The 27,084-nt window shown below is 40.0% G+C and overlaps 1 protein-coding gene across 5 annotated transcripts in view; it reads left to right on the forward strand.

Annotated features, from left to right (window-relative positions):
• Positions 1 to 27,084, forward strand: part of phf20l1 (PHD finger protein 20 like 1) — a 144,346-nt gene that overhangs the window by 76,185 nt on the left and 41,077 nt on the right. The gene's annotated exons all lie outside the window — the stretch shown is intronic.

The following is a 27,084-nucleotide window of genomic DNA, read 5'->3' on the forward strand; positions in this document are numbered from 1 at the left end:
AATAAACTCAGGACGCTTCTGATGACCACATAGAAACCAACGGGTACACCGACCTAACGAGGTAAGTAATTATGCATTTTGGCTCTTAACACTTCTAATAATAATATTTACTCAGAACATTGCTTAAATAGGATTCAAAAGATTATTAAAAAAAACCCTTTCCATCCACCACACAGTATCTTTGACCCAATACTATCAAGTAGGAGGTACAGGAGCATCAAAATGAGGACTGCCAAGCTGGTAAATAGCTTCTTTCCATAGGCTGTTAGATTGAAGAACAGTGTCCTGATACTGAGTAAATCATCCCAAAATATATATTTTAAATTCTATTTTTTTGTACATATGTGATTATTATGTACTGTTTATTATGTGTGTGTATATGATGTCTACTGTTGTTTGGAGAAGTTGGGTTTTGTCAGGTTGTATATGTAGTCAGATAATAACAAACTTGAACTTGGAAGGGGAGGTTAAAGTTAATGATCCACCTCTCTTGTCTATCATGTTTATTACCAGTCATGATTGCTTGTTTCTTATTACGAAATATACTGACAAGTTTGATATCGTGCCTCCCATAGTTAAGACCAAATAATTGATATACCCTGTGGAAAAAAAGAGATCAAAGGCAGAATTGAACATGCCAGTAACTGAAACTCTCATTGCAGGTGATCCCTGCATTATTGGGCAAGGGTGGCCATTGTGTTCCTGGCAAACAGTCTGCATCTCGATTTTTTTCAGTCACATTTACTTTCGGAACAAGAAACAAAAGTTGAAAAATAGTGGATTTATTTACTTTTTTTTTACACAAATTCCACCAGGGTGAATTTTATTCTGGATTTCAAATTTTTGATGTTGTTTCCAAATTCAGTCAGAGTACATTACTTGTGATGTGGGAGTTGTCTTTATTGCTTTCTCAAACTGAGCCAGACTTGAATCATGCTTGCTGTTTTCCAGTTTATTGGATGATACTATTCTGGACAGTATGTATGTGTGTATGGCTGTTAAACATAGTCGGCATGCATCAAATATGCAACCTCAAAATATTAAGTTTCTAATCAGACATACCTTTCTCTATCAAATCCATGGTGCCAGTCTTTGATTAACCTGTTCTAATACTAAATCATTATATTCCATTGATTTTTTTCAAACTATTTGCCTGTAAACAATATTTAGCTTCCCTGTCTATGGTTTCTTCATCAACCTCTTTCTTACCTTTTAAATAAAGAATACAAAAGCAATTTTCCATTCCTCAACCATTGTGTCTGCAGCCCAAAGAAATTGAGCCTCAGCAACTGCATGTTTACTTACTTTTTTTGACTGAGCGCTAGTACTTGATGTGATTCCTATACTTACAGGGTCTGTTATATACTTCATCTGCAAAATTTCTTTAGTATCTTGTTTTGTTTAACACTGTCAATTTTTTCAAAGTATTGGATTATCCTTGTTATGAACACTGCTAAATTCTCAATTTATTCACTGCAAGGTTAACAACAACTGCCAAGAATTTCTAAACTATTGCTACGTTGTTAAGTGAAGACTCGTTTCATAATTCCAAGGATTTCAATCTTTGGTATTAGTACCCTGTTTGTATCAAAGTTCAGATTTATTGAGATTTAGATTCAGATTTATCAAGGTAGTGTGATTTTGTTAAGTATTTAAACTTAAATTGCTGACTGAAATAAAATTTATTTATTTTTATTCACGATTTAATTATTTTGTAGGATTTCTTGGTAATGACAGTGTTTCTTGTGAATCTTAAATTGACTTTGAGAGATAGTTGTGAATTACCTTCCTGAACTTTCTGAGGAATTCCTGTTGAGTTGGGAGCTCCAGGAGTTGTACAGTGTCCTACTGTGCAAAACAAGTGTCATTATTAACAAATAGAAATTAATCTCAGTTTGAAATCAACATTGGTTTGCTGAGTTTAGGAGGCTTCAGAATGAGAATCAAGGTAAGACAAAATTGTACTTTATTAGGATAGAACTGGACAACACAGTAAACACATTAAATAAGGGCTTGGACCCAAAATGTTCTTTACCTTCAGCGTGACCTGCTGAGTTCATCCACCAATTTTGTTTTTACTGTGATCAGTATTTGCAGACTTTGGTGTTTTACCACAGTAAAAGCCCTTCTGCCTACAATATTGTGCTGACATAAACTGATTCCACGCTCAATCTAATCCTTACGAATCTCACAGTCCATCATCTCATTTTTCTTAAAGAGACAGTGGCTGCTAGATCTTATCTATGCCCTTCATACACCTCTATTAAGTTGCCTCCCATCCTCTGTCAATTCAAAATGAAAGCCAAGCTTATAAACTTTTCATCACAGACATGTTATCTAATCCCAGAAGCATCCAAGTAAATCTCCTCTGCATCTTCTCAAAAAGCTTCCACGTCCAGAACTGAACACAACATATCCTGTGTGAACTAACTAGAATTTTATAAAACTGAGCAATACTTTGCAGCTCTTGAACTCAATTTCCTGAGTAAACAACAATATAAATTACACCTGCTTAACCAATCAACTTGCACAGCAACATTGAGGGATTTCGACCCAAAGGTCCATCTGTTCCTCCACATTGCTAAGAATCTGCCTTTAAAGAGGTTTGATTATCTGGTGTATCATTTCACACTTTCCTGGAATGAACATCCAACAATTCTGCACTCAACTCTGCATCCTGTCTCTATCAAGGTTCCTGTAATTTTCAAGTAAAAATACATTAATAATGTAACTTACATGATAAAATTTAACTTTTGCCTGCTGTAAGGCAAACAAAAAGTCATCATGAGTGTAGCCTGGTGCCCCTTACAGTACGAGAGATAGAGAAGCAAAAGAGAATTCCTAAAGAGTGACTGTTCATGAATTTGCCTTTAGTGTTCCCACAGCCTCTTCAGCCACATGGACTCCTGCTTGATTCATTGACAGTCTGAGCTCCAGATTCAAACCTCCAATACAATCAGAAAGCCTTCAGCACCCAAGGCCTTTTGGGAGCTCTTGCCCTCAGCACCCTCTCAAATCCCAGTTTCAATACCTGCTTCCCATAGGCAAGTGTTCATCAGCCCATAACCTGCAGGTCCCCTGACCTTAAGGTGCCCACAGAAGTACACAGGCTGCTGAACCCCTCACTGGTCTGATGCCATGATCACCTTCCTGTTAGGGACCTTCAGCCACTGAGCCCTTCGCTCGCCTGCTTCTGTGATTGCCGTCCTGTAGGTTTGCCTCCTATGCATCTTCTCAATGGGGATGTTCTCCCTATTTCTGATTGCCTGCATTGGTCCGCTGCTACCTGGAGTTTGCAACCCCTTGTGGCGGCTGCTGAGCATAGTTGCTGCCATCTTGGACACAGACCTCGTGGTTGCAGAATTTTACTTACAAATACAGTCGTCTCCTTTAACAAACTATTTAAAGTCTATATGGAGCTGTCGGCATTAGGAATAGACGGTTGAAACCTTTGGAGCAGTGGTGTGTCTTGGCTATCTGCTCTCCCATTACAGGAGCACGGGCTGTGCCGCCAGTTTTCATTGTAGCCTACAATAACCCACTTCACTATCCCCAACACCTTCAACCTGTGTGTCATCAGCACATTTACAAACCCATCTTATCCAAGTCATTTATAAAGATTATAAAGAGGAGGGTTCCAGAACAGACCCTGTGAATACCACTAATCACTGATTTTTGGTCAGAATACGTTTGATCTGTGACCATCCTCTGCCTTCTCTGGGGCAGCCAATTCTGACAGGCACAGCCTATCTCTCACAATCACAAATAATAGGCGCCACGGTAGGCATAGTGGTTAGCACAGTGCATTTACAGCGCCAGCGATCGGGGCTGGACTGGGGTTCAAATTTTGCACTGTCTATAAGGAGTTTGTACATTCTCCCTCTGTCTGCATGGGTTTTCTCCAGGCACTCAAGTTTCCTCCCACAGTTCTAAAATGTACTGGAGGTGTAAGTTAATGTGGGTGTAAATTGGGCTGAAATGACCTGTTACCATGCTATATTTATGTATAAATTAAAAAAATTTAAGTCTACATGCTCGGAAATCTTTCCCAGGATTCGCCCTATAACTTTTAACATAGAACACTACAGCACTGTGCAGGACCTCTGTAAACCTATTCAATAATCTACTCCTCTACCTGACACCCATAGCACTCTATTTTTCTTGCATTCACATGCATGTCTAAGTGTCTTTTAAATATCCCTGTTGTTCCAGCCTTCACCATGTCCCTGGCATTGCTACTTTGCATTTTTTTTTAATTACCCTGACTTCCCTCCTAAACTTTTACTCCCTTCACCTTATGCAGACATTCTCTGGTATTTGCTACTGTCACCCCAGGAAATAGGTGCTGTCTGTCCACGCTATCTATGATTCTCATAATCTTGTGGGCAGACTTAAACAGCGGAAGTGCATTTGCTGTCCTCCAGTCCTCTGGCCGTACTCCTGCGGTTGGGAATGATCCAAAAATCATCAATGTCCCAGCAATCTCTTCCCATAGTAATCTGGGGTAAATACTGTCTTGTCTATCCTGATGTTTTTCAGGTACTCCAGCACTCCTTTCTTAACCTCAATTTGCTCCAACATATTAGCCTGCTCTATGTTGACCTTGTATTCAGTAAGGTCCCTCTCCCTGATAAGATTCGAAGCAAAGTATTCATTTGGGTCGTTCAAAGTCGGGAGGATTGGTCTAAATAAATGCTCTCTTTATTAACTTGTGTTAAAATATTTAGAATCACAAAAAATTTGCAAATAGAATGAGACTTTTTGGGTTAATGTCTATACTAGTGGAAAAAAAATTGATATGCAACCTGATCTTTCCTTCCATCACTTGATCTATAGCCCTGCAAGTTATGCCTTTTCAAATAATTTGTACCACAGAGGAAGTTCCAGGAATGTAACAGAACAATTGAGCCATCAGATCAGAGCAGACGTTATCCTCCTCAGGTCCACAGACCAGTAAGATATTTTGCCTTGATTTTTCAAAGGCTGGGATTTTTACATCATACGATGGCACATATTTATAAAGAATATAATGAAATGAAGCAGGGAGTGAGCCATTTGGTCTGCTATTTCTTATGATCATAGCTGATGTAGCACCACTTCTTGCAATAGGCCTGCATCTCTTCGAACACTACAGAACGATTCAGGCCCTTCAGTCCTAGATCTTGTGACGACCCATAGTCCTTAAAAAAAATATGCAGTACAGGCCATTCGGCCCTCGATGTGCTGACCCTTAAATTCCTTAATAAAAAGTACTAAACCTCCTTACCCCATAACCCTCTTTTTCTTCCATTCATATGCATGTCTAAGAGTCTCTTCAATGCCCCCACTGTTACAGCCTCCAGCATCATCCCTGGCAAGGCATTTCAGGCACCCACAAATCTGTGTATTTAAAAAAAGGTTACTCCTAATGTCTCCCCTAAACTTCCCTCCCTTCACTTTGTACTTGTGTCCTCTGGTGTTTACTATTCCTGCACTGGGCAACAGATGCTGGCTGTCCACCCTATCTATGTCTCTCATAATCTTGTAGACCTCTATTAAGTCTCCTCTCATCCTTCTACGCTCCAAAAAGAAAAGTCCCAGCTCTGCCAACCTTGTCTCATAAGACTTATTTTCCAATCCAGGTAACATCCCATTAAATATCTTCTGCACCCTCTCCACAGCTTCCACATCCTCCTTATAATGAGGTGACCAGAACTGAATACAATACTTCCAAGTGTGGTCTAACCAGAGATTTGTAGCGTTGCAACATGACCTCTTTACTCATGAAGTCAATCCCCCATTAGTGAAGCACACCACCCTTCTTAATTATTCTATCAACCTCTGCGGCGACCTTGAGGGATGTATGGATTTGGACCCCAAAGACCCTCTGTTCATCCACACTCTTAAGAAACTGACCATTAACTCTGTACTCAGGCTTCTGGTTTGTTCTTTCAAGATGCATCGCCTCACACTTATCCGGATTGAACTCCATCTGTCATTTCTCTCCCCAACTCTGCATCCTGTCCATAATCTCTTGTAACCTTTGATAACCTTCAGCTCCATCCATAATTCCTCCAACCTTTATATCATCCACAAATTTATTGACCGATCCTTCTGCCTCTTTATGCAAGTCATTCATAAAAATCACAAACAGCAGGGGTCCAGAACAGATCATTGCAATATTCCACTTGTCACTGACCTCCAGGCAGAATACTTTCCTTCCACTACTACTCTCTGCTTTCTACCTGCAAGCCAATTTTTTTTTATCCTCACAGCCAAGTTTCCATGGATCCCATGCCACATGAGTCATGACTTTCTGAACAAGTCTTGGGGGACCTTGTCAAATGCCTTGCTAAAATCCATGTACAACACATCTACCACCCTACCCTCAATAATTTCTTTTGTTATCGCCTCAAAAAACTAAATTCGGCTTGTGAGACATGACCTTCCCTTCACGAAGCCATGCCGACTATCCTTGAGTAGACTATACTTCTCCAAATGCTCATAGATCCTATGCTTAAGAATCCTCTCCATTAGTTTGCACGCTACAGATGTTAGACTCATCAGTCTATAATTTACAGGATTCTCACTATTACCTTTTTTAAACAAGGGGACTACATTTGTCATTCTCCAATCTCCTGGCACCTCCCCTGTGGCCAAAGAGGACTCAAAGATCATAGCTACTGCTCCAGCTATCTCTTCCCTCACTTCCCACAGCAACCTGGGGTATTTCTCATCCAGCCCTGGGGACTTACCAATCTCGGTGTTTCTAAGAAAATCCAACACTTGCTCTTCCTTAATCTCCAGGAACAACCTCGTTTGCTGGCCTATTCAATTTCAACCGCACCTTGATCAAGGTCCTTTTATCTTGTGAATACTGAAGCAAAGCATTCATTTATGACCTCCCCAACCTCCTTGGCCTACAGGCACATGTTGCCTCTTTTATCCTTTAGCGCCCCCACCTTCATTTTCATTATCCGTATGTGCTTGGGATTCTACTTAATCCTATAGGCCAAGGCCTTATCATGCCCCTTTTCAACCTCTCCTAAGTCATTTCTTAGGCTACTTCCTGGCTACCATATACTTCTTGTGACCCCTTCCTGTTTCCTGCTTCCTGTATCTAATGTATGCTTCCTTCTTCCTTTTGACTAGCTGCCTCATCTGCTTCATCAGCCACTATTCCCTTTTCCTACCATCTTTTCCCTGTTCCAGTAGGTCAACCCTATATTGAACCCAGCACAGTGGTCCCTAAACTTCCTCCACATTAGTTCTGTGCTTTCACTCTTGAACATCTGTTTCTAATTTACTCACGCTAGTTTCTGCCTCATCCTGTCGTAATTAGCCCTTTCCCATTTAAACACTTGCCCATTTTGTCTGCTGTTATCCTTATCCATAGCTATGTTAAAGCTCAGGGAGTTGTGGTCACTCTCACCCAAATGCTTCCCCACCGATAGATCTGCCACCTGACCAGGTTCATTATCCAGAATTAGATCCAGTATGCCCTGTCATTGGTTGGTACATACACATAATGTGTCAGAAATCCTTCTTGAACACACCTGACAAATTCAGCCCATCTATCCCTCTTGGAGTAGGAAGTGCTAGTCAATATTATGGAAGTTGAAATCACCCATAACTACAAACCTGTATTTCCTGCACCATCCCAAAATCTGCCTACTTATCTGTTCCTCAGTATACCGAGGGCTACTTGGGGGGGGGCCTATAGACTTGGGGGAAGGGTGGTGGCATTGGTCGCGGTGCATAGGAGGGAGCGGATGGAGTGCAGGGCACTAGTGAGCACATCCTGTCAGCGAGAGCTGTGGAGATCTTTGGACTGGAGGGCAAGCGTAACCGCTTTCCAGACGGTGGCATTCTCTCTTTCGACTTGCCCATTACCGTGTGGGTTATAGCTGGTGTTCCTACTTGAAGCAATACCACGCTCCAGAAGGTACTGCCGCAGCTCTGCGCTCATAAACGAGGACCCCCTGTCATTGTGGATGTAATTGGAGTACCCAGAGATGGCGAAGATGCTGTGCAGGGCCTCTATAACTGAGGAGTCAGTCATGTCTGATCAGAGCACAGCGAATGGGAAGCGGGAGTACTCGTCGATGGCCGGAAGGATGTAGGTGTTACGGTTGGTTGATGGTAGGGGCCCTTTGAAGTCTACGCTGAGACGCTCAAAGGGGCGGGTGGCTTTGATGACGTGGGTGTTCTCCGGACAGAAGAAGTGGGGCTTGCACTCATCCCACACTGGGCAGGCTCGGGTCATGGAGCAAATCTCATCAACTGAAGGGGAGGTTGCAAGCTTTGACAAAGTGCGTGAACCTAGAAAATCTGGATGACAGAGGTCCTCGTGGAGTTTCTGCAGCCTATCCAGTTGTATGTTGTGTACTCTTACTTCTGACTTTCACCCACACTGTCTCAGTAGACATTCCCTTGGCAGCATCCTCGTTTCTATAGCTGTGATGCTATCCCTGACCAATAATGCTACTACCCCCTCTCTTAATTCCCATCCTATTTATTTTAAAACTCTGAAGATCCAGTGCCTGAATCAACCAATCTTACCTTTCCTCCAGCAGTCTCTGTAATGGCCTCAACATTGTAGTTTCATGTACTGATCCATGCTCTTAAGTTCATCCCCTTTATACCCAATACTCCTAGCATTGAAATAGACACATTCAAGCCCTCTAACTAGCTACATTTATGTTTTATCCCCTCCCTGTCCTTCCTCAGAAACTCAAAACATATAGCATCATGCTTTTGACCCTCTGCCCTATTCTCTGCACTCACATTCTGGTTCATACTCCCCCCCCCCCCAGTTTAAACCCTCCCCAACAGCTCTTTCCTCAGAATAGATCCCAATGATCCACAAATCTGAACCCCTGGCCCCTGCACTAAATCTTCAGCCACACATTCATCTGCCACAGCTTCCTAGTCCTACTCTCCCTGTGCATGACACAGGTAGCAATCCCAAGATTACATCCATTGAGGCCCTGCTTTTAAACTTCTTTCCTAATTCCCTATATTTTACTTCTACAGGACCTCATCACTACTCCTGTCATTGATCCCCATGTAAACCACAACATCCAGCTGGTCACCCTCTGATCCAGAATGCTATGAACTTGATCAGAGATCCCTGACCCTGGCACCTGAGGTGCAACATATCATCCAGGAGCCAACAACTCTCACAGAATCTCCTATCCATTCGCAATCACATATCTCCCCTTTTGAGCTGAGAGGCCAGCCTCTGTGCCAGAACTCATACTTGTCAAAGGCTCTAAGTCCCATTCCTATCCTGAGCTACTCCCTGACTGCTCCTTTGAGCTATCACTCTTTTTATTTGTCACTGCCTCTTTATTGCTCCCCCCACCAATCACAGTTCTGTTTAACCCTTAACTTGCCCTTTGCTCCATTTTTAAATGCACCCACCTCAAGCTGGTTCCCACTACTCACAGCTCTTCCTAGTCCCTTGCTCCTCCTCTTCCAGCAACAGTCCCGAGATGTCTATGACCTGAATCCCCACTTCACTCCCTTTTCAAATGCGCTCACCTCAAGTCGGTTCCCAACACTCACAGCTTTCCCGAGCCCTTCGCTCCTCATCTTCCAGGAACAGTCCTGAGATGACTGTGACGTGAGTCCCCACTCCACTTTTTTTAAATCCACTTACCTTAAGCTGGTTCTCAACACTCTTCATTTCCTTAACTAATTAAATTCAAACACTAAGTCTCCACAGCTTGGGCCGTTAATTCTAAAGATTTTATGAACTCTGAATGAATAGATTTTATTTTCATCTCTCTTGAACGGTTGACCACTTTATTTTGAGGATTTGTTCCCTGGTTCTAGAAGCCCAGCTGGGAAAACATTAACTCTGCATTTTCCTTGTCAAACTCTGATTAATATCTATTCATACAATAAATCTGTCACCTGAATTAATCTGTTAAGATTTTTTTGTATTCGCTTTATCATTAGTATATTCTTTTGTAGGGAGATCTCTGCACAGTATTCCAGATGTTGTCTCACCACATCAATATAATTGGAGGAAGATGTTTTTATTCTGGTGCACAAAACCTCTTACAAAAGATGAGCATTTACTTTGCCTTTCAAACTATACGCTGCAAGACCAGCCAAATCCCTCTGAATTTCAACTTATTTCAGTCTACCAACATTTAAAAAGTTCTGTGCCTTTGTTTTTCTTCTGCAAAGTGAATGGCATTTCATTTTTCCCCTACATTATGTTCAATCTTTGAAGCATCTTTGTATCCTCCTTAGTGCCAACACTGTCACCTGGCTTAGTATCATCCTCCTTACAGTCAACACTGTCACCTGGCTTAGTATCATCCTCCTTACTGCCAACACTGTCACCTGGCTTAGTATCATCCTCCTTACTGCCAACACTGTCACCTGGCTTAGTATCATCCTCCTTACTGTCAACACTGTCACCTGGCTTAGTATCATCCTCCTTACTGTCAACACTGTCACCTGGCTTAGTATCATCCTCCTTACTGCCAACACTGTCACCTGGCTTAGTATCATCTTCCTTACTGCCAACACTGTCACCTGGCTTAGTATCATCCTCCTTACTGCCAACACTGTCACCTGGCTTAGTATCATCCTCCTTACTGCCAACACTGTCACCTGGCTTAGTATCATCCTCCTTACTGTCAACACTGTCACCTGGCTTAGTATCATCCTCCTTACTGCCAACACTGTCACCTGGCTTAGTATCATCCTCCTTACTGCCAACACTGTCACCTGGCTTATTATCATCCTCCTTACTGCCAACACTGTCACCTGCCTTAGTATCATCCTCCTTACTGCCAACACTGTCACCTGGCTTAGTATCATCCTCCTTAGTGCCAACACTGTCACCTGGCTTAGTATCATCCTCCTTACTGCCAACACTGTCACCTGGCTTAGTATCATCCTCCTTACTGCCAACACTGTCACCTGGCTTAGTATCATCCTCCTTACTGCCAACACTGTCACCTGGCTTAGTATCATCCTCCTTACTGCCAACACTGTCACCTGGCTTAGTATCATCCTCCTTAGTGCCAACACTGTCACCTGGCTTAGTATCATCCTCCTTACTGCCAACACTGTCACCTGGCCTAGTATCATCCTCCTTACTGTCAACACTGTCACCTGGCTTAGTATCATCCTCCTTACTGCCAACACTGTCACCTGGCTTAGTATCATCCTCCTTACTGCCAACACTGTCACCTGGCTTAGTATCATCCTCCTTACTGCCAACACTGTCACCTGGCTTAGTATCATCTTCCTTACTGCCAACACTGTCACCTGGCTTAGTATCATCCTCCTTACTGCCAACACTGTCACCTGGCTTAGTATCATCCTCCTTACTGCCAACACTGTCACCTGGCTTAGTATCATCCTCCTTAGTGCCAACACTGTCACCTGGCTTAGTATCATCCTCCTTACTGCCAACACTGTCACCTGGCTTAGTATCATCCTCCTTACTGCCAACACTATCACCTGGCTTAGTATCATCCTCCTTAGTGCCAACACTGTCACCTGGCTTAGTATCATCCTCCTTACTGCCAACACTGTCACCTGGCTTAGTATCATCCTCCTTACTGCCAACACTGTCACCTGGCTTAGTATCATCCTCCTTACTGCCAACACTGTCACCTGGCTTAGTATCATCCTCCTTAGTGCCAACACTGTCACCTGGCTTAGTATCATCCTCCTTAGTGCCAACACTGTCACCTGGCTTAGTATCATCCTCCTTACTGCCAACACTGTCACCTGGCTTAGTATCATCCTCCTTACTGCCAACACTGTCACCTGGCTTAGTATCATCCTCCTTACTGCCAACATTGTCACCTGGCTTAGTATCATCCTCCTTACTGCCAACACTGTCACCCGGCTTAGTATCATCCTCCTTACTGCCAACACTGTCACCTGGCTTAGTATCATCCTCCTTACTGCCAACACTGTCACCTGGCTTAGTATCATCCTCCTTACTGCCAACACTGTCACCTGGCTTAGTATCATCCTCCTTACTGCCAACACTGTCACCTGGCTTAGTATCATCCTCCTTACTGTCAACACTGTCACCTGGCTTAGTATCATCCTCCTTACTGTCAACACTGTCACCTGGCTTAGTATCATCCTCCTTACTGCCAACACTGTCACCTGGCTTAGTATCATCCTTCTTACTGCCAACACTGTCACCTGGCTTAGTATCATTAACAAACCTAGAAGTGTTTGCAATTTCCAGAAGAAGATCCACAGCCTAGCTGAATGTATTGCTTCTGCAATTACCAATGGTAATTATATTTTTTAATTTTACATTTTTTAGATATACAGCGCAGTAACAGGCCATTTCGGCTCATGAGTCCGTGCCACCCAATTAACCTACACCCCCGGTACATTTTGAATGGTGGGAGGAAACTGGAGACCCTGGGGAAAACCCATGCAGACATAGGAATAACGTACAGACACCTTACAGACAGCACGGGATTCGAACACCGGTCCTGATTGTTGGCGCTGTAAAGGCGTTGCGCTAACTGCTATGCCAACTGTGCTGCAAAACTTTCCTCCGGTTCTATCCGGAATGCCTTGGGAAACATTGAAGATCACCCAGGTACCTATAAATAATTACATCAGCCAGGTGATAAATGGATTATTTATTAGCATGGACATTGTGTGAAATACCATGTGAGAATGGTTTTATTCTTTAAAATTGGTTCTTTTGGATGCCATGAGTTTCACATGCTTAGTAGTCAAAACAGCCTGTAATCAACTAAGGGTTGGATTTCATCCATATTAAGTTAGTTTGCAATTCCAGAAAATTGTTCCTTGGGACCATCCAGTATCCCTGCTATGTTCAGAATCAGATCTAGCAAATGGTATTTCTGAAAGGACACATCTTCAAAATTGGCTGACACCTCTGAGGAATCTAAAGGCTAAACCCAAGTTATCCAATTTGAGTAATTTCACAAAGTTTTTTAAACATTTTTGTCTTTTGCATTCCACATAGTAGTATCAAACTTCTATCACCCCTAATTCTATTTCCAAAATGTTTGTGGAAGATGACGCCTGTACTTAGAAACGATCAAGGGTCCTGATACATCATGTTAAATGAGTGGATATACATTTGCAGATAAAAGGTTAATGTGAGTTACCCATTAAAATAAATGGGTTAATGTAAATTCTGTTTTTGTTTGGTAAGAACAGTAAAAAATATCCAAATATTCTTTGAGCGCAGAGAGAATACCTACTGAAAGCTGCTGTGCAGAGGGACCTCGATATCTTTGAGCAGAAAGTACAAAGTTAACATATTGATACAGCAGGTAATTAAGAGGGGAAAATAGGTTGGCTTTTATTGCAATGGGGATGCAGTAAAAAAAGTAAAGTCTGGTTATCACTATGTGATGTATAAGGGCGGTATCTTTACAATGTGAGCGATCTGGGTTTGAATCTGGTGCTGTCTATCAGGAGTTGGTATGTTCTTGCTGTGAATTCCATGAGTTTCCTCTGGGTGTTCTGGTTTCCTCCCACTTCCAAATAAATATGGGGTTTGTAGGTTAAGTGGTGTATTTAAGGTGGCATAGGCTTTTGGGCTAGAAGAACCTGTTTCTGTGCTGTATCGTTACATTTTTTTTTAAAAAGTGAGGCCATACCTCTGGTATGATGTACAGTTTTTTTCCTTTTATTAATTTTTATTTTTATTTTTAAATTCCATACATTTAGTTAATAAATGATTAATATATAACAATTTTTAAAAAGTTGATTATAATGATGATGGTTATAACCCCTCCCCCATGCCCTCCCCTCTAAACCACTCACCCCCAAAGAAATTAATATATAAGAAAAATATGATATTGCAGAAGCCTGTAGCCATCATCACAGGCCGACCCAGAAGACGTTGTCGCTGCAAAACGGGCTCTGCCAGCCAATCACAGGTGATGGATCGCAAAAGGGCCAATTGGCTCCCAGGATGGCACAAACCACATCCATCGACGACGCTGCAGCAAAATGGGACGATTCCACCAATCAGAGCCTAAAGGGGCACAGGTTATGCCCATTGGCCACATGGCAGCCAGGGTCTGCTTGACCATATAAAAGAGCAGCCAGTTCATTAAAATCAGTGTCAACTTCACTCCTTGTTGTGTGTGTTTTATTTCCCAAGCTAAAACCTTGAGATACACCACATTGATAACCCTGTCTGGTCCAAATGGTGTTTTTGGACCCAACACTGGATATCAAGATGGAGGACCAACCTTCACTCAACACTATCTCCCTGAAGCTGCCGAGCTTCTGGATGTCACAGCCATGAGTGTGGTAATAGCAAGCTGAGGCAAAGTTTGCCATTTTCCAGATCTCTGCCGATGACGCACTACTATCACGTAATAGACGCTCTTAACCAGGACACCGCGGCCTGGATCATCAATTTTCTTCAGCAGCCCCCAGAGCAAGGAAAGTATGTGGCAATCAAGGAGCTACTAACCTGCAATTTTGGGCTATCATAGCGCAAGCGCACGACCCGACTGTTGCATATGGACGGTTTGGGAGACTGGACCCCTTCCGTCCTCATGAGCGACGTGCTCACTCTCAGTAGCCACACTCTCACCCGCTGTTTCAGCAGATCTTTCTCGAATGTCTGCCTGAAGACATCTGGCTATTCATCGCAGAAGAAGATTTTGACAACCCCAGAAATGTAGCTACCTGAGCAGATGTGCTATGGACGGTGAAGAAAGATGCCTGCACTACGCTGGAACAGGTGATGACGACTCAACCAGCCAAGAAGTCCACTGACCGGCCACCTGAGTGACGGACCCCACTGGTGAGCTATACTGTTTTTATCATCAACGGGGTTCAGAGGCCTGTCGATGCCGCTCCCTCTGTGCATTCCCAGGAAATGCCAGAGCTGGCCATCATTGATGGCTGCCACAGCTGGCAAATATCAAAGCTTGACACTGGAGCTGAGGTCACTGTCCTTCTCCCCCCCCCCCACCATCTCCGACGCCTGTAACCAAAGGATGGGCCAAGAACTGAGGGCTGCCAATAACTCAAACGTGCATCTTCAGCACCCGCACCATTCCCCTCCATTTTGGCATCTGCAATTTTACCTGGAAGTTCACTTTGGTATCCGTTGGAAAGCCACTCGTGGGGGCCAACTTACTCCGTGCCAACTCTCTACTGGTGAACATTAAGGAAATTCCAGATCTTCACTGACCATAAACCACTTATCTTTGCTTTCAGCAAAGTTTCAAATCCATGCTCAGCCAGGCAATAAAGGCATCTTTTAGAATTCTCCACCGACATAAGTCACATCGTGGGAAAATCCAATGTTGTGGCTGACTCGTTGTCCTGACCCACCATTTCCGCCATACATGCCCCCACCCCAGGCATAGACTATGCGACCCTGGTGAAAGTACAAGCAGATCCAAACATCCCTGCTTATCGGACTCCAGTAACCGGCTTGCAGCTGGAGGATGGCCCAAACGCTCTGGATGAAATGAATTTTGTGTGTCACTGCTACCAGTAAGCCATGCCTAATCATCCCAGCTAATTGGAAAAGACAAATTTTTGACATGGTCCTTAATCTGGCACACCCCTCCATTAAGACCACTGTCAGAATAGTAGCCGGCCAATTCATCTGGCATGGTACCCAAAAAGAGGCCAGCCAGTGGGCAAAGACTTGCACACAATGTCAGTCTGCACTTTAAGGTCCCTCACCAGACTTTTGAAACAACACAGCAAAGGTTCAGCCACATACACATGGACGTTGTTGGCCCACAATCGGTGTCACGGGGTGCCCAATACCTACTCACTATTGTAGACCGTTGGACCAGGTGGCTCAAAGCAATCCCGTTACCTGAGGTATCCACCGAGACAAGTGTTAGGTCCCTGCTAAACAACTGAGTGGCATGCTTTAGGGTCTCAGAACATCTTACCTCCAATCTATAGATAGCCTTGGCCAATGCCCTGGGAACCTAACTCCACCAGACAATGGCATATCACCCACAGGCCAACGGATTGGTGGAGAAGTTACATAGGCGCATGTAGCGGCCCACTGCCGTCGCCACGAGCTGAGACAGAAGACGCCATTTGAACACTGCAATCGAGCAGGCTTCATGAGAACTCAACAGTCCGTTCCCATAGGCCAATGCAAAATAGGCTCTGCCAGCCATTCGCTGGGGACGGATTGCAAAAAAGGCCAGTCGGCGCTCAGGGGCACAAATCACACATGTTGATGACACTGCAGCAAAATGGGCTGAACCCACCAATCAGACCCTGAAGTGGCACGGACTACGCTTGTCGGTTCATGGCAGCCAGGGTCTGCCTGGCCATATAAAAGAGAGCAGCTAGTTCATTAAAATCAGTGTCAATTGAACTCTTTGTTGACTCATTTCCAAGCTCGAACCTCGAGACACGCCACATTATAGTAATATAAAGAAAAAGAAAAATACATCCAGAGAATTTGTTCAGAGAATTGTCATCCAACACACAGGATTCCAATAGAATTTCTATATAATTAATTTAGGGAAGATTGACGCAGGTCTTGAGGAATAGGAAGAACACCATTATATATGTACCATATTTATTTCTGAAATTGTACATAATTTTATGCAAAGGAATACAACTTTGAAATTCTGCATTCCATCCTTCCATACCCAAACGTGAATCTAATTTTCAGGTAATTGTAATACATTTTCTTGCCACTGCTAATGCAATTTTAACAAATTTCAATTAGTATGTTGATAATTTTAACTTGGTTATTGTTCCTTCTACATTTTCCAATAAAAATAAATCAGGTTTTGTGGAAATACAACACTTGTAACCTTGCAAGAAAGTTCCCACCCCCTCAACACACCTAAAATTGATCTGATAGATCTGATTTCATTCTATTTAATTTTTGTGGTATAAAGTATAAATGATGTTTAAAAAAAGTTATATTGAACTAATCTATATCTTACATTAATAGTATTGGTCATTGGCTGAAATCTGGCCATCTTTTCTCGTCAATTATAATATTCAAATCTAACTCCAACCTCTCTCTCGATTAATGAACTCAATATTTGTAATAAAAGTTACATTGCAGAAGCAAATTTCTTAATATTTACCCTCCTAATGAGAGTTTTCACAACACTACAAGTAGGTAACAACTAGCTGGACCTAACTTTCCCTTAAATATTCTCTCAGTTGAAAATAACAAAAATGTGTATTAAAAGTTATTCAGTATTTATTCCTTAATTATTCAAATGACATTAATTGACCCTGTTCATAACAATCTTTAATATTTTAATTCCTTTATGAAGCCAAGTATCTAAAAATTGATTATCCCTCGGAAAGAGGTAGACAATTTTGAATCACAGGTTATCTTAGGTAATATAACTCCTCTTATTCCAATTTTGTCATATATCTTATTCCAAGGATTAATCAATTATGGTATTTCTTTACACTAACTATTAATTTTGAACCCCATTTATATATAAATTTACTGCTAATCTCTCTCACATTTTATCTAATTCCATTTTAACCCATGCCAGCTTTTCTTCAAAAAAATATCTTATTTGGGCTGCATTATAGTATTTCTTAAAATTTCGAAGATGTAGCCCTCCCAATTTATATTTCCACGTTAACCTTTCTTTAAAGACTTTTGACATCTTAACTTTCCAAAGGAATTTTCTTACATATTTACTTAATTTCTGAAAAAAAACTTTTGAGGTAGTAATATAGGTAAAGTTTGAAAAAAGTTAATGTTATCTTGGGAATATATTCATCTTATCACAGTTAACCCTTCCTACTAATGCTATAGGTAAAATAGTCCATTTTTAAAAATTTTCTTCAATCTTTTTAAAGTAGTGGTAAATAATTCAATTTCTATAAATTCTTAACATTATTGTCTAAAGGAATCCCTAAATATTTAATCCCATTTTTTTGGCCATTTGAATTGGGTGCTTCTTTGACATTGGCTGTAATCCACTTCCGTAAGGGGCATCCCAATTTATAACCGGAAATCTTTCCCTATTTCAATTTAAAATGCAATTTTCATAAATAAGTGTCAGTTTCTGTCAAATATATTAGGACCTTACAACAAGGTAAGGCTTTTTAAGCATTAAAATAAAATTTAATTCTCACCAAAAAAATGCTGGCTACTGCAGATCACTGATACTTCCCCACCGAGGCCCCGCTTGTGCCAGGAGCCTGAGGGCTGGGAGCCTGAGGTTCACTGCCGCCAGTGCCGGGTGCCCAAGGTCTGCTGGGGGCCTGAGGTCCGCTGCACTGCTTCCGGCACTGGGGACCCGAGGTCCAGTCCGCTACTGTTGGTGCTGGGAGCCCGATATCAGTTCGGCTCTGAAAAAGATCAGATAAATGAGGATTTCAGATATCCTTGTTTATCTGAAAAAAATATTTTAAATTCAGATAACAGGAATTTGGAGGGTTGGAGTTGTACTGTATAAACAAAGCTGGAGATGGAGGACATCATTGTGTACTAGATCTTGTCAGTTAGAATGGAGCAGCTATCTGTCCTTTAGTCACTACTTTAGCTTTAGGATCATGATATAATGCCTTAATCCAGTTTATTAAGGTCTGTCCAAATCCACATTTATCCAACACCTTAAACAAAAGTCCCACTCAAATCTATCAAACATTTTTGTTTTGCTCTAGAGCCACTGCAACACTTAAGTCTCCTCTTTTTGTGCTAAATGTATAATACTAAATAGTCTAACCACATTGTAAGTCGATTGTCTCTTTTTTACAAAACCTATTAATGTAGGTAATAATCTAGTCATTCTATTTGCTAAAATTTTGGCAACAATCTTATCTGCATTTAATATTGAAATGGGTCTATAGGATGAAGGTTTTAAAGGATCACTTTTTTTGGTATCATAGTAATTATTGCAGTTGAAAATTATTCTGTGAGAGTGAGTTGTTGATGTCTGATCTAACATTTCCATTAAAAATAGGAATGAATAAATCTTAAAATTCTTTATAAAATTCAGATGGAAAACCGTCTTCTCCTGGAGATTTATTATTTAGTAATGAATGTGGGCTCACAATTCTGTCTGTTCTTCCATAATCAATCAAAAGGAGATAAATATCCTTCTATTTTATTATCATCCTTTAAAGACCTTTTATTCGTTGAATAATTTGCACGAGGCATTTAAGAGAAGTTTTTCTTGGTTGATTCCGATCATAAAGGGGTTTTCTTTACTGGAAAATTATGATCCAAAACTCACTCAAGCTTGACAGAGTGAGAGGTGATCTTATTGAAATGTATATGAGAAAACTAGATGTTGTAATGTTAACTTTGAATGGAGGAATCTGAAGGGAGACATGGTTTCAGAATACAAGGTTAACCTTTTAAGAGGGTATAAGGAGGGATCCTTTCGGAATGTAGTGAATCTTTGGGATCTTTTTTCTGTTATAGTTGCTTTGATTTAATGTCCAAGTTTGTAGCTTATTTGGGTGAAGGAGAGGGACCTCGTTGAATGAGGTCAGCATCAAGCAGGCTTATTTCTTTGAGAAAGTTGAGGGTCAATCAAGAGGTGCTGTTGGAGCTTCCGAGGATGAATATGTCCCTGTGGCTGGAGGGGATATATCCCAGTATCAGAAGTATTGGAAGAGATTGCTAGGGTGTTGATGAATATTTGCATTTTCAGCAAGTACAAAGTGCTTCTGGAGGATTGGAAGATGGCAAATGTGTTTCTGTTGATCTAGAAAGGTGATAGAATCCTGGGAAGAATAGACCAATGAGTTCTATGCCAATACCAGGCAAATTATTGGAGTTGATTCTTAGGGACAGGATTTAAGAGTATTTGGAAGAGGATAATCTTATTAGGGGTTGTGCCTCACAAACCTAATTATTTTGAGGAGATAACAAAATAAATTGATGAAGATAGGGCAGTGGATGTGGTATACAAGGATTCTTGTAAAGCTTTTGAGAAAGCTGCCCATGGTAAACTCATCCAGAATGTTATGTGGCATGGGATCCTTGGCACCATGGATTTGAAATTGGCTTGCTCAAAAAAGCAAAGGGTGATAGTAGATGGAACATGTTATGACTGGAGGTCAAAGACTAGTTTTCTGTATGAATTTGTTCTGGACCCCTGCTCTTTGTGTTTTTTATAAATGACGACAAAAAATGTGGAAGGATGGATCAGTAAATTTTCAGATGACATGAAGGTTGTGTTGTTGTGGATAGTGTACAAATTGTTGGTTTTTGACAGGATACAATATATTTTGGAAGATTGACCTTTAAAGTGAAGTACATGGTTAATGGTAGAATTTTTGCAGCGTGGAGTAACAGGAGATCTTGGGGTCCGTTCATTGATCTCTCAAAGTTGCAGGAATAGGGTATACTACAGGATCTGTTCTGGGACCATCTACTCTTTGTGATTTAAAAAAAAATTATTTATAAAAGTCTTGGATAGCAAAGAAGGCTTTCTTTTTTTTTAACTTTATTCGTTCAAAAAACAAATAATATATGACATATACAGCAATTAAACATGAACATTAACATTTTTTTATATATATAAAAAAAAAGAAATATAAAAGAATCCCCCCCCTTCAGCCAACTCTCCTAAGGAGAGCCATAAAAAAAGAAAAAAGAGAGAATATTAAAAAAAAGTTAAATATACATATTAAAATCTAGTCAATATAAATTGAAATGTAAATATTCTGAGTATAACAGCTACTTATTAATAAAAAAATTATAATTATCATGCGGAACATATGTAATTTTTTCCATTATTAAACAATATTTCATCTCATTATGCCATCTATTGATATCAATCATATTTGTATGTACTAGCAATACATTTTTTTGCTACGGATAAAGGTAAATATACAAAAGCAAGCTGAAACTTATCTCATCCCAAGCCTTTAGAGGTTACAAACTACCCAATAAAAATACTGTTGGATCTAAAACTATTTTAATCTTATACAGATATTCTAAAAACGATTGAATTTTCTTCCAAAAAGATTGTATATATACATATGACCAAACAGCATGAAAAAATGTTCCAACCGTATCACCACATCTAAAACACAAATCTGATTCATTAAAACCATATATTTTTAATTTTTCAGGTGTCAAATATAATTGATGTAAAAAATTGTAATTAATCATTGCATAATGTGCATTTATCAAATTACACTATCATAACAAATATCAAACCAATCCTCTTCAGAAAAAGTAAAACCAATATCCGCTTCCCATTTAATTTTAGATCTATCCCAACTCTTTTTATCCATAACATCCTGTAATATTTGATACATAAATGAAATATAATCTTTCTTTGGTACCTTCATAAGAGAAGTCTCAAATTTAGTATTTTAGGTAAAATCATATCTCTACCAAACATACATTTTACCAATAATCGAATTTGATAATAAAGAAATAAAGAATTCTTATCATTACCAAAATCTTCCCTCATCTGATTAAAAGATAAAAACTTACCCTCTAAAACAATCTCCCAAATTTTTCACACCTTTAAATCTCCAGTGCAATAAACTTTGATTATGTATTGAAAAAGAAATAAGTTGATTATTATACAACGGAGTCAAAGCCAATAATTTATCCCTAGAGCCTATCATTTTATTTTTCTTTATCCATAACTTCATTAAATGTTTAAAAAGGCAATATCAATTTTCATTTTCTTAATATACGCCAAGACTCGCTTACATTTAATCGTACTATTTAATCCTCGAACATTAAAAGTAGCAAACTTCAACTTCGACATATCTACTATTATTACTAAATACCAATAATATCTTTATATAAAAACTCAAATCAACGTATATAGGCCCTCCAATAAAAAAAATCACAAATTAAAAACTAAGAAAAAAGTAAAAAAAAACAAAACAATAAAAAAATCCCCCCCACCAAAAAAAAACTACCAAAAGGTAGTAATTCCCTAAACAAAAATTGGGTGTGAATCACCTACCAATGGCTGATGACTAGTAAAGAACTTGGTGCAAATCTCCCCCTCCCCAGCCAAACAATCAGTAACATCCAAGTATCATAACAACAAAAGAAAAAATAAAATAAGAAAATTCTTCTTTTCATCCAAAAGACTCCAATCTTGAAGATCCTATTTCGGAAGGAGGTGGACTCTTTCCATTCCCATTTTTCCCATTTCTGCCATTTCTTCCGTTTCCAGAACCACCAGACTTTTCTTTAGGAGATAATGGTGGGCTACGTCTTTGTCCTCTTATATCTGGCAATGAGTCAGCAAAAATCATTTCAAAAAAACTGAAATTGATAGTCTCCGTAAAAGATCTTCAACACTGCAGGATAACGAAAAGTAGACTTATAACCTTTACGCCACAAGACTTCTTTAACTGGATTAAATCGACGTCAACGTTGAATGACATCTTGACTCAGATCAGGATAAAAAAAAATACTCTGCTATTCTGAATCAATAATGGGGTTTGTCGTTGTCTCGCATTTTGTACTGCAAGTCGAAGTATTGCTTCTCTATCCAAATAACTCAGACATCGAATTATTACCGGTCTCGGGGGTTGACCAGCTGAGGGTATTCTTTTTAAAGCTCTCTGGGCTTTTTCCAGTGCCAATCCCCCCGAGAAAAATTCTTGCCGTAATATTTGCGGAATCCAGTCTTTAAAAAAACGAAGAGGATCTTGTCCTTCTATACCTTCTGGCAAACCAACAATTTCACATTATTCCTTCTGCTTTGATTTTCCAAATAATCTATTTTTCTTTGTAGCTCCTTCTCATGATCTCCTAATTCTAAAAGTTTAAACTTGGAAACAAAGGGTTAAAAACCGGGTATTTAAAAGTCTGGCCAGAGAGGTCAAGATTGCACGTCTAGACTCTACACCATCTTGCCACGCTCCGTGAAGAAGGCTTTTCGTGGCTAGGCTACATTAGTCAGGGGACTTTGTTCAAAAGCTGCAAAGTAATATTGCATCTGTATAAAATTCTGGTTAGACCATGTTTAGAGTGTTAGAAGAAGTAAAACATGAAAGTCTGTAGACACTGTGGTTGAAGTTAAAAACAGTGCTGGAGAAACTCAGCAGGTCGAACAATGTCTTTTATAGAGCAAAGATAAAAATACATAACTGACGTTTTGGGCTTGAGCCCTTTATGAAGGTCTGGAAAAATGTCGACAGGCATCTGAATAAAAAGGTAAGAGGGTGTAGGGGAATGAGCATGGTAGCAAAGGCAGGAGGTAATAGGTGGAGAAGGGAGGGATGGCACAGCAGTAAGCAAGGGGAGGAGGAATACTAGATGAATAGAGAGGGAGAGGGTGGAGAGTTGAGGGAAAGAAGGCAAGAAAGGTGGGGGGGGGGAGAGGAAGAGCAGATTAGCAGAATCTGGAAAAGTTGATATTAATGCCATCCGGCTGGAGAGTGCCAAGACAGAAAATATGATGTTGTTCCTCCCTTTGAAATTGCAAGACAAATTCCATCATATTATGATTACTGCTTCGTCATGGTTCCTTTACCTTCTGCTCCCTTATGAACTCTGGCTCATTACACACTAGCCAATCCAGAATTGCCATTTCTCTAGTCATTTCAGCCACAAGCTGTTCTTAGCAGCTATCTCATAGGCATTCTACAAATTCTCTCTCGAGATCTTAGTCCCAACCTGGTTTCCCCAATTTACTTGCATATTAAAACTTCCTGTGGCTACCATGACATTGCCTTTCTGACACACCTTTTCTATTTACTATTGTGATTTATTGTCCACATACTGGCAATGGTTTGGAGGTCTGAATATAAACTGTGTCTTTTTAACCTTGCCATTTCTTAGCTAAACCCACAACCTGCATTGATTCTATATCTTCTGATCCTATATCTCTTCTTTCTACTTAGCCCTATCCTTTCAATACTCTGTGTATCCTTGGACATTCAGCTCCCAATAACATCCATCCTTTAGTCATGACTCAGTGATGGCCACAACATCATATCTACCAACCTGTAGCTGTACTACAAGGTCACCCATTTTAATTCTATCCATTATACATATAAAGCCCCAAGAAAGAAAGAAGAAAGAGTGAAAAAGATACAAGATGTAAGAAGAATGACCAGAGATTGTCAAGAGTGTCCTTTTCCAGAAAACATAGTTACCATCAAATAAAGGAGGTCAATAAGGATTGAGGTTACCAGAGAAATTGTTAAACATTAATTCCAACATTCTACAAATATGGGTGCCATATTTTCCAAAATATATGGTATCTATTCCTTAAGCTATATGTAATTTTCTCAAGTGGTATACAACTATGAATTTATGCATTCCATCTCTCCATTCCTAAATCTGTATCTGATTTCTAAGTTATAGCAATACTTTTCCTAAATACTGCTAAGGCAATTTTTACAAATTTTATTTGATAAATATTTAATTTTAATTTAGGTGCAATGCCTTTAATATCGTGTAATAAAAATAGAATTGGATCCTGTGGGAATTTGATCCCTGTTACCTCAAGCCAAAAATATTTTACCTCATGACACTGCCAACTAGAATGCAAAAATGTACCAACCCCTTGTCCTCATCTGAAATACAAATTGTTCAATCTATGTAACATTTTCGGGGTAAGATATAACCTGTGTAAAAAAAAAAAAGTTCCAATCTGTATCTTACATTAATTGTGTATTTATCATACTATCCTTGCATTAACTCCATCCAATTTTGTTCATCTATTTACCTATTCAAATAAACTTCCCATCTCTCTCTTTACTTATGCATCTCTTCTTTAGAAGATCCCTTTTATAACAAAATATACATTGCAGAGATAAATTTACATATTACTATTACAAATCAACAAATCAGCCTCATTACAATTTGATAATGTCAAATTTGTTCCCAATTTTTCTTTGAAAAAGGCCTTTACTTGATAGTAACAGAAAAAAAGTATTATTAGGTATAGTATATTAAATTTATTCTTCATTTGTCATTTGGTCACGACAGGGTATTAAAAATATTGACGATTGTTTTGAAAGAGGTCAATTTTGACCTTATCCACTTTATTTCTTGTGCAATGTGCATTTAAATACAAAACCTTTAGTCTTTTTTAAAAAATTTGTAACTTTAAAAAAAATCTTGTCCCTAATGCATTGCTGCAATTTTGTCTTATCTGCCTGCCCTTCCAAACCAACTCCCCATTAGTTAACTCTTCTTGTGCACCAACCGCCATTCCTCTGCCTCTTCACTTTTGTTCCCAACCCCATGCCAATCTAGTTTTGAACCTCCCCCCACCAACCCCCCAAACAGCATTAGCAAACCTCCCTGCCAGGATATTGGTTTTCCTCTAGTTTAGCTGCATTCCATTCCAGTTGTACAGATCACCCCTTCCCCAGAGAAGGTTTCACTGATCCAGGAACTTGAAACCCTGCCCCCTGCACTCATTGGTCTGCACTATCTTCTTGTTCTGGCCTTCCCTAGCTTGTTGCACCAGGAGTAATCCAGAGATGACCACCTTGGAGGTCCTCCTTTTCAGCCTCTTTCCTAACTCCCTAAACTTGCTTTGTAGGACCTCTGCCCCACTTCTGCTTGTGTCATTGGTGGCAATATGTTCCATGACCTCTGGCTGCTCATCCTCCCACTTAAGAATACCCTGTAACTAGAGACATCTTGGACCAGAGCACCTGGGAGTCAATGTACTATCCAGTAGTCTTTTGTGGCCGCAGAATCTCCTATCCCTTAACTAACAAGTCCCCTATGCCTCTCGCTCTGCCTGACTTCACTCTTCTGAGGTTCAGAGCTGACCACGATCATTCCCCCTGCCCCCTAGCAGTATTCAATTGCGTATACTTGTTTCTGAGGGGAACAGCCACAGGGATACTCTTCACCGACTGCCTATTCTCCTTCCCTCTCCTAATATCATCCAGTTACCTGCCTCATGACTCTTGGATAGGACTGGCTCCTTGTAGCTTCTGACTATCAAAGCGTTGAATCTTTATTGCATGTCACTATGTTATGTCCAATCCCATTGACTGTAATTTTAAAATCTTGTATGGATCTTTATCAAAATGTGGCTGAAATAGGATAGTCTAACTCAGTGGTTCTCAGCCTTTTTCTTTCCACTCACATACCACTTTAAGTATTCCCTATGCATAAGTGCTCTGTGATTAGCAAGGAATTGCTTAAGATGGTATATGGGTGAAAAGAAAAAAAATGAAAATCACTGTTTTAATTGCACCTATAATTGACTCTTTATGTGCATGGTTTCATAACTCCAAAAGGAATGGGCCAATGACAATTTTTCTCAAGCAAAATATTTCAGTAACAATTTGGTCTAGAGCAGTGATTCTCAACCTTCCCTTCCCACTCACATACTACTTTAAGCAATCTCTTACTAATCACAGAGCACCGGTGGCATACGGATTATTTAAAGTGGTATGTGAGTGGAAAGAAAAAGGTTGAGGACCACAGGTCTAATTTATAAAGGCCACAATCAGTGTAGCAGTGTTCAACAAACAAGATATTGAATTTAAGTTCTCATCAGTGTTGAAAAAGACAGCAACTAGGTTGCTTTGTTGGACATCAGTGATGGATGTATTAGAAAAACAGAACCTGAAATTTCCAGTTCTGATAACCACTTTATTAATGTGGGAGAATTACAGAATTGAATGCTCCAAAACTGAGTAATTCTGCTGTAACTTGGTTTGTTTGAATTGCTGCTGAATACGTACAGATATTTGATTGACTCAAGAACTGCCAAGATTTGTAGCCCATTTGCACCATTGCCATTGTAGACACAAGGCTCAAGCTGATGTGAGAAAATCAGAAAAAGATGATGAAAGCTATACACTCTGGAATTTATTCTTTCCATCCCAAATGTCTAATTCAATTAACAGGAGATTTAACTACCGAATACTTTTGGGATTGGATTTTTTCAAAAAGAAATCAAAATGGATGAATTCTGAATCATAATAGCTTCATGTATCTAATTAATGGTTGTTTTCTGCAGTAAAAAGTTTTTTTTCAAATCCAACCCAATGTAATTAGGAAATATTTCTGTAATTTTATTGGTAAGTGTTGAATTCAAATTAGAATAAATATTCTTTGTGTTACCTATATGTAACATAAAATTGACCTTTATTTTCATTTTGAAATGTTCAGAATTAAGCATCAAAAGATATGGTACCATTGTTGCTGTTCTTGGA

This window comes from Narcine bancroftii, chromosome 2, assembly GCF_036971445.1.
Source record: "Narcine bancroftii isolate sNarBan1 chromosome 2, sNarBan1.hap1, whole genome shotgun sequence".
Taxonomy (NCBI): domain Eukaryota; kingdom Metazoa; phylum Chordata; class Chondrichthyes; order Torpediniformes; family Narcinidae; genus Narcine; species Narcine bancroftii.